The following is a 10,087-nucleotide window of genomic DNA, read 5'->3' as shown; positions in this document are numbered from 1 at the left end:
ACTTCTTAGAGCCCATTCCTCGTGATAAATAGTACTTATTATGGTTCTATTTTCCTGGAGAACCCTGACTAATATACACATATATTATACAAAGTCAATTTTCTGATCTTGATATTATACTCCAGTTACTTAAGATGTAATCATTGGGGGAAACTGTGTGAAGGGTACATGGGACTTCTCTGTACTATCTTTGCAACTTCCTGTGAATCTATATTTATTTCAAAATAAAAAGTTAAAAAAAAAGAAGACATAAGTTTAAAAGTTTGTAAAACACTCTTGGAGGGGAAAAAACATAGACAACTACTTAAGAGGGCAAGAGACCTTTTGTTAATCTTAATTTTGAGATTTATGCTATTTGAATAAAACTTCAGTTTAAGATTATACTTTCATTTTAATCCCATGAGTTTCTACTTTTTAAAGTGCAGTGGTGGTGTCATTGGGAATCATAAAAATGGAGAATAATAACACAAAGTCTTTCTGACCCTGATCCATTTATTTACACTTGTCTAGAGAAATTGTCTCGATAAAATATGAAGCCTAAATTCATAGCATTTTTCATTTGAATTAAATGTTTCTGGAGAAGGGAGTGGAGCATTTGTACTGAAAAAGTAAACTCCATCATCTACAATGATCCAGTGATATTTAGAATATCTTTTCTGTGTGTGACCAATATAACCACTACTACAGTATTACTAGATTGGCCATGCTCTCAGAACATGCTCAGCAAAGTATGCTGTATCATCTAGAAACAGCATCAGAGACCTAAAGAATAGGAGTTTACACAAGATTAAAAAATTAATTTTTTCTAACAGAAAAGATGTTCCAAAGTAGGCAATTCAGAGCTTATAATGGCAAATCAAAGGTTGCAAGGGATGAATTTTCAGGTTTTATGATCCTTCATTTTTTGCACTGGCTCAAGATTACCTCACTGTTCAATATGGCTACTGGGACTCCAGCCATCATGTCTACATTACCAGGAAGAAGCAGGAAATGGGAAGGGAAAAGAACGCATATACCGAAAGCTATCTCTTTCTTAAGAAGAACTCCTGGAAGTCCCATCTTATCTCTCACTTAAATTCTATAAGTCATCCAGAATAAAATTGGGTTCTGTTATTAACTAAGGAAGAGAAAATGGGTATTAGTTAGGTAGCTAGCAGTCTCTGTCAAATACAAAAATAATTATAGCCAGCATTGTTGGTTGAAAATAAGCCCAAAGAATACCTAATCAGGCCAAAAATATCCTAAACCTGGCAAAAGACAATATTTGGCAATAAAGAGAACAGGCTCTCATGGAATTGGAAGATTGAAGATTGTCAGGTGCCAAACTCAAAGGGAAAGTGAAGACTGAAGTATAGTTGTTCACAGGGTCTAAATCCACATGGCAGTTAAGCCTGGATCCACCAAATGTGGTTCACCCAGCAGATTGAACAGTTTCATTGAGAGCACCTTACAAATTCTACAATAAATAGTAGGATAGTGTCACTAGCAACAAATATATTAAGAAGATTTTCTTTAAACTTGGGGAAAAGGCTGCTCATTTGCAAACGAGCATTTCACTAAAAATAAACTAAGATGCCATTATTATTGCCATTTTACAGATGACGAAACTGAGGCTCAATGAAATCAAGACACTTGTGCAAATTCACACGGCTAAGAAGTGGCAGAACCTAGATTCTTTGCCACCAGAACACTATACTACTGTCTGCTGCATATCACTTTACTTAAAATAATATTTTAGCTATATGTTTAATCTAGATATAAAAGGTACTTGCTGCTCCTTTCTAGGAGCAGATTATTTTGTTTTCCAGCCAGTTTAGAAAGTTAATATTATTCAAGGCTACTGAAAATATGATTGCTGAAAAATACTGTGTGGTTAACTGGGAGAACAGAGCCTGTTTGTCACTGGAGGTTTCAGAGGCAGCTGAGTCTACCTCCGAGGGATCCATCTTACTCTCCGGAGAGGAAGAGCCCAGCTGCATCTTTCCTCCAGCGTTTTGTCCAGCTGCTCCAGCGCTTTGCTTGCAGGGGTGGCTATGGCCAGCTCCTTCTATAACAGATAAAGGATTCTGATTATGGCAAGTATTCCTGCTGCAAACCATACCTTTATGCAGTTGCTTGTTTGTTTTATTTAAAACCATTTTGACAGCTCTCTGCTTTCTCTGCTTCTATAATTAGCCTTAACGATAAAGTATAACCTGCAGATTCAAATGCACATTTACTTCCGCACATTTCCGTGCCCTGAATAGTCACAGCTCCAAAGACATCAGTTTTGAAAATGAGCATATGGTTTTGAGAACTTCATATTTCAAATCCACAATGCAACTTAAGAATTGAACATAGTGTTTTCATTAACACTGATGATACATAAAAATGCTTCTTAAAAAAATAATAAAACCTGGACTTGATCTGTGAGGTTGGAGCTTTGAAGCCACTTAGGATTGAATTTTTATGTTGATAAAAATTATGTCTGACAGCAAGATAAAGCATGCATAAAATATCGCCTAAATTCACAATGCTTCTGTTCAGTCCTTAAAAGAAACTTGGAGGCAAAGTTTCCTCGATTGCCTAGCATGTGACTTTTAGTTCATTGCACGTGCTCTATCATTGACCTTTGCACTGACTCGCACATTTGTCTGGATAGTGCCGGTATGTCCTCCTCGCTGGTCATCATCAGTTCTCCAACTCCCCCTCAGAGGCCCTTTTGGTGCATATATTTAACAGACTGCAGAGAGGTGCAGAGTCACACACAATTACATATTGCTCTGGGACTCAATGGAACACCTGGCACTCGGTGTGCACACAAAGAACCGAAATACAGTTATTTGAAAAATCTTTCATTTAAATGTATTTCTAACAAAAGATACCAGATACTCCCTGTCTTACTCACCCCAAACAGAAGCATTCAATTTCTCCGTTAATGGTGAGCCTAGGGAGCTGCAGTCCAACCTCCTCCCACTGTGCCCAAACTGTTCTTAATAGACCATCTCTTTGAGTAAAGAGAGGAGTTCAGGCGTCATGCAGAATAAATTCTCTCCTTAATTTAAAAGCCTTAAAAGAAATGGAAGATCCATGGTGAGACCCTGGAGAACTCCCTGTGGAGACTTCCTCTTCTTATTGATGTGAGAAGTAGCTCATGGAGAAAGGGAAAGGGAAGGCCAGTGGGCATGTGAAATATACTGACTTCCTTGAAATCTGCATCCCTTTCCCTCCCAGACAGTGGAATCTTTCAGTGGCTGCCCTAGACCACCCTCTCCACGGCCTTCTAGTGATCCCTAGCACTCTACTTTACATCATATAATGCACCTTCCATTTTACTTCCTCCCTCTGGTTTCACTCCTGAGTTGTTCTTCTGAGTTTCTTGGGGAACAATTATATTATCAGTCTAGTCTGTAATAATGATCTATAAAGAAAAGTCCAATAAAATGAAGTCGTGAGGAAAACTAGTACCTTAACAAAACTGAAAAATCTATAATTACATAAAAATAAGTAAGAGAAACTTCCAAATTTACCTTTTAAAAAGTTCTGCAAATTTTAACATTAAATATATAAATATTTTTTATATTTATATACCATATATTTATTTATTCTGGGCTTATCTTTCTAAGAAAAAAAAAAAAAACAGAGAAAATCAGATAGTTCCCCTTGATAAAGTAGTGAGCTTTAAACTTTGAAGTCTCATCTGAATTTTGAAAGAAACGTAAAGATTAAGATTTTAGAGAAGTTGAAAATTGGTAGTCCAAGGGCTGAATTTTGCCTGGAGATTGTTTCTTTTTCTTTCTTTTTTTTTTTTTTTTTTTTTAGAGGCAGGTAGCGGAGAGTTTTGTTTTGTTTCATTATGTTTTGATATGAATGCTTTTCAGTGGGAAACACACTCTCCAATTTTCCTCAAGTAGCACCTCTCTCTATTGTCTTCCACCTGGTTGCATCACTCATTAGTACCTGCCTGGCACCAGGCAGCCTTGGAGTTTATATCTCTTCTTGGCCTCAAGAATTTTAAGGCTGAAGGAAACATTAGAGATTATCTGGTCTCATTTCCAAAACCGTTTCCTGTAGTCCCACTCTTCCAACTCTATGCAATATTGCTTGTAATAGAAAAGAAACGCAATTCGATATGCTCTTCTCTCACTGCAGTCGGTGCATTTCTGATGTTTCAGGTCACAGTAAGTTCACCAATTTGACAGCTCATGTGCTTTTATTTTTGCATGCTTGCTTTCCTGTCGGTGGCAGAATAACCTCTGTGTACTATGATAACCTCCACAAGAACAGATTTTTATTCCAAGTCCAGTGGTAGTGTAGCAGCTCCATATGCATGCTACAGACAGAGATGAGACTTGTGAAGGTGATTTATGGTTAAAGACTTCCAACCTGCACTGAAACACCTTAGCATAGACATGTAACTGCATTACTCACTGGTAGAGCTCATTTCCACGTCTGGTTTTATAATGAATTGAGGAGGGTCCTTTGGGTTTGCTATTATTGTTGCTTTTGTATAAGAGTTCAAACTCCAGCAGGGTCACAAATGGAATCAGCTCAACAGTGAGTAAAATCCACTGGAAAGCAGAGAAATCGCATTTCTGTTGCGGGTGCAGGCTTAGATAGCCTTTTTCCCTATACGTCTGCCTAGAATTTCTTATTGCTTCCAAGGAGAGTAAAAGGAAGGCTGTTTGGCATAAGAAATACTCTTCCTTCTGACTTTGCCTGAAAACCCCTTCAACTACGAGGAAGGTGAGAGGAGCCATACGCTGCTTATATGGTGCACTAGCCTGCTAGGCCACACACAGGAGTGCTGTAGTGCTGGGGATGTCTCTTGAGCACATGGAAAATAAAGTGGCAGAATTGGAAACTAGCTCAGCAAATGCATTGGCAAGTTGGTAAGCATTTGAAACATATTTTGTAGAATTGTTTTTTCCTGAATAAGAGTAAAGTGGATTTCAGAATCCGAAGTTGGTGGCCTGCAAAGTCCTTCTTTATATCAGCAGGAGATAATATAGGACTCATATCAGGAAGGATCATCACCCTCAACCTGGTTCTCTTGGTTGATGCAGTGCATGGGATACCGTGACTGCATGGAAGAGAGGCTCATCTACTGATGTTAGGACAGCTTCCGTGGGGGCTCTCCCCTAGGCAATTTTCTGTGTGTGTCCATGGTGCCTGTGTGCATGTGTGTGTGGGTGTGTGTTGTTAAATTCCAAACCTTGTGAGATACGAGTAGAGATACACTCAAATTCCTGAAGAGTTGTATCAAACTTTAGAGCCAATAGCTCCTGTTTAGGGATTGGTTTCCTTCTCCTTTCTGCAAACTCTGATTTGGACATGGCAGTTGGAGGAGGGGAGGGGAGGAATAGAACAAGAGTTGTTGCCATTGCTCCCAATATAAATGATGTACCTACGTAATGCAGCCACAATGTGATGAAAATTGCTCTTTGGTAGAATGAGTATGCTTAACTTCTTATTCATTAAAAAACAAGACACTTCAGTAATAAGCACCTCTTCCATTTAGGTTTCAAAACAAAACTTTGAGGGCTTTTTTTCCCCTTTACACCTTGCAAATAGGAAACAGATACAGCTGAGTGAGAACTGTTGCCAGGATTAGCAAAATTTAAAGCTGACAGCTTTACAGAAAAATGGAGATTCTTGGAGTATTAAGCATGTGCATGTACAAGCACATGCACACACACACCTCTTCTAATAAAAATAATGCACTGGGACTTTTTTCCTTAAGTGTGTTGTTTATCTTGTTACTAGCCCAAGAGAAAGCTACTTGGTGTTCGCTTAAAGAGTCCATACTACCCCACAATGATTCCTAAATCAGTTTGCTTGTGCCTAGGGTAGCCTCAAGAACTTTCTTTCCTTCTTCTGTCATTCACTATTCTTTCATTTTAATTCATCAATTATGTATTGTGTACCTACATGGTAAAAGGAACTGTATTGCAAAATGTGAGCAAGAGTAGACATGGTATTTCTCGTATGGAACTTAAGACCTAGAGAGGAGAGGAGGTCAAATAGTCACTTACATTTTCTCTATTGTTTTTACTAAAATGCATAGGTGGCATTCCTTAAGAATAGGGCCACTCCTCTTATTTCCTAATAAAAGATCAATATCACGCGAAGCCTTGTTAATGACCCATGAACGTCCAGATACTATTTGTTGCCATCCAGTTTCCCAAAGCCCAGATGTCTGGTCAGTCCAGTACTTGGGATGTTGAAAATAAAAATGGTAGAAGAATTTTCCCATGCCATTTCCCTGATTCCACCCTCAACTGCTACTTAGTGTGAGTCGGCTAACTCTTATCTTAACCTAAAATAATGAGTGAGTGTTTGATGAGCATGTGTCACTCTAACAGACTGCACTCTCCATGAGAGCAAATATCATGTCTATTTCAGTCATCGTGGTATTCTTGCACCCATCACAAAGCCTCTAACATAATAGGTACTCAACAAATATTTGTTGAATATTGAACAAATAAATGAATGTGGTAAATCAGCTCTAATACAAACTTCTCCCCCTCTAGCATCATTTTTAGATATCTCCAGGCAAAATTTCCTTTCAATCAAATTAGTAAGTAGATACAATAAATATGCCATATGTGGCAACTGTCGCCATCCTTTTTTTGAGCAAAAAAGATGACCAAATAAGCTATACAAATGTCTCCTAACTCCAGGATTTCATGATGCAATGCAATATTGAAACCTGTAGCTTGCCATCAAGGATCCAGGTAGTTGTAAAGGTAGAAAATGTGAATGAAGTTGAAAGATTATATATTCACCCCAAAAGTAACATTCATTGCCAGGAACCTAGTTGTCAAATAGGCATTATAAATTGAACAACTGTTGCAGCAGGTTATTTGAGCAGTTTACACAAGGGAGAGTATCTCTAAAGGAAACCATGAAGGATAATGGTTCAACTTGAAACCCAGAAGGTAAGAATGCTGAGGGAAATGGTGTTTCATTGACCTGTAGAGTGTGCTTTAGGTTTGTATTCCTGACTGTGGAGCTCACCGATTACTAGTGTTATAAATGCAATGAGATCCCCCTGAATGAGAGGAAGAAAGGGTTAAGAACTACCTCCCCATGCCACAGGAAATTAGGGAAGATGAAAGCTCATAGAGAGCTTGGAGGAAAAAATAGAAGTGTCAGTGAACAGAATGTTATTTTCTCCACCATGTAAGGGAAAGGCTTCATTTAGGAAAACCCAGGGGAAAATGTTTGAAAGGAGGTTTTCCAATATTATTAAGAAAGCATTAAACTGAAACTATACAAAGAGAAAATGCCTTTAAAATATTGTGTGCCTGAATCTAATGTATGACAGTGCATAGGACAAGGCAAGAAAAACCCTTGGAAAAGGATCTCAGTAATTCTCATGAGAAAATGATAGGAAAGATATTTTGGAGCCATAGTTTTAGTCTCTGATGTCTTATACCAATGGTGAGAGTATGGGTAATAGATGAAAGCAGCTGGAAATTCTCACACAAAGAGGTTAAATTGAGTTTAATAAGTGTCTGAGGCTTGATGGGATGGTACTCAGTGAAAAATTGCAATTAAAGGTAGTAATCTGTTCAAAAATAAATTTAACAGGAGGAAGAGCATCAGAGATTATAAAGATACAGAGTGGGGAAAAAAAATCCATGAATCTAGAGGTAGAAGCATAGTGAGGAGAAATACCAAAATAATATAATAGTGGGAATCCCATACAGCCTGTTTGGCAACATGGAGGACATGGGTGATACTTTCTAATAGTCATCACACAACTGGCACAATGGCAAAAAAATCTTAATAGAGACTTCAGTTTCAAGAAGCATGCCTCAAGTCTCAGTATTCTGATAACAAAGCATATGATAAATTCTTAACTTGCTTAACAATTGTACCTCATAGGTACTCAAAGAAGTAATGAAGGAAAGAGTTTCTCTGGAATCAAGATTGTCAAGAACATGCATTGCACACATGTAAAGTATTTTGATTTCAGCAAAATATATAACAAAAATGCCTCATGATTATTTTATGGATAAGATGTTAAAATATGGATCATACTATCCAAGTGGTTTCTGAGAGCACTGGGCAAGACACTAAACAAAAGAGTGTTATATTGATTCAAGGTGACACTTATTTCTGGGGGCAGAACAAACAGTTTCCTTTGAGTAGCTGATATAGCCATAAGTCATATGAGTTTCAAAAACACTTAAATGCATAAACAAATAAATAACTTTTACCCCTGGAAAACAAAATATGAAGTGACATGGTGACTACTTCAGCTAAGTATGCCTCTCTGAAAAATAGACTTCAACCTACTAACTCAAAGAGCAGAAGTATAAAGTTTAGGCAATCAAAATTCAACAGGAAAGAATGAGTTAGAAGGATGTCAGACACGCATGGGATTATATGGATGGAGCCTCCCTTCATGACTTCTTATTTGTCAAACAACTTCAAAGCCAGGCAACTAGCCTAATTCCTCAAGGGATTTGGGGATGTTCTCATCCTTTATGTGGTCACTTATGAAATGATGAACTTCTTATTGACTGAATATAAAGATAATTCTGGCAACTGCCTACACTATCTACCAGTGGGATAGTAACTGTGGAGCAAAGAAGGAGGAGAGTTTTAAGAGAATTTATCAAAATAATTACAGGAGAACACTTTCATTAAAAAAATAAATTGGTATAATTAGAATAGAATCATAACTCTTTCGCAAGTGCTTCTGCGTATACTCCATCTTTGTTACCTTTAACGATTTGACATTCAGTTAAAATTAAGTGCTTCCTCCACAGTGCAAAAAAATTCTGATTTACTGTCCCATTTGATTCTTAGCTTAATGGAAAATGATGCAGAATTAGTTACTTTTAGCAAGAGATTATCTCTCTTAACCTTGTTGAATTTTATCCACCCTCTGCAATTAAATAATGCAGAAAAAAAATGAGAAGACAGGTAGACTTGTCAAAGCATAACCAAGAGTGTCTTTCTTAAAGGACAAAGAAATACTAAAACTTAAAGTGGAAAGAAACATGAGTTGGAAGAGTTATAAAAACCTAATAGGATTTGTCAGTTATAAGAAGACTCGGTATGTTTATAGCTCCTTTTGTTTAAAACTCAAATATTTCTTGATCCTCAAATACTTTTTTACAAAGACTTAAAAGGGACTATAAAGAGATACTTTTCATAATTATGCTTTGAAATCCTTCAAAATAGATGCTCTAAGACCTGATAAGGCATATATTATCATAACTGGTGCATATACGTCCGCGATCAAAGGAAAAGAAGCTGTAAGGAGCCATGATACCCAAAATACATAAGAACTGCAAGTAAACATTTCTAAAACATTTTCCCAAGTAGAAGAGTTCAAAACGTCAGCTTTTCTCCCTAATATTTCAATAAGGAGTCCACACTGTTGAACAGAAACTTTCTTTTCCTAGAATAATTCCATCTTGTTTGACTTCCCTTTCCTTTTTCCAGATTCCTTAATTGTATTTCCTTTATATGTCTTTTATAAGTTAAGTACCAAGCACAAGTAAATTTTTACTATGGATTAAAGTTTCTTATCATTTAAGCCTTCTAAAAATGAAAGGGGCCGGCCCAGTGACATGGTGGTGAATGTCGTGCACTCTACTATGGGGGCCCGGGGTTTGCAGGTTCAGATTCCAGGCACGGACCTACACACCGCTTATCAAGCCATGCTGTGGCAGGTGTCCCACATGTAAAGTAGAGGAAGATGGGCATGGATGTTAGCCCAGGGCCAATCTTCCTCAGCAAAATGAGGAGGATTGGCAACAGATGTTAGCTCAGGGCTAATCTTCCTCACCAAAAATAAAATAAAATAAAAATTTAAAAATTCAAATTTTTGAAAATAATAAATGAATGTAGATGCCAAATATCATTCAGAACAGAACAACCTAGAATATTAAAACTAATGAAAATCACAAAGTAGATGACAACACTCACTCGTATTTAAAATGCTTTACAAATGATAAGCTATTTGCATTTCCTCTTCCCATTTTGCTGATGGGAAGTTGACATGCAGCAGGAAAAGGGCTCTTGTCCAAGGTCGTATGATATATGTGCTCTTACCTTCTAAACTTGTGTCATGGTTTACTTTGGC

Source organism: Diceros bicornis, chromosome X (genome assembly GCF_020826845.1).
Source record: "Diceros bicornis minor isolate mBicDic1 chromosome X, mDicBic1.mat.cur, whole genome shotgun sequence".
Taxonomy (NCBI): domain Eukaryota; kingdom Metazoa; phylum Chordata; class Mammalia; order Perissodactyla; family Rhinocerotidae; genus Diceros; species Diceros bicornis.
Note: the sequence above shows the minus strand (reverse complement) of the source record.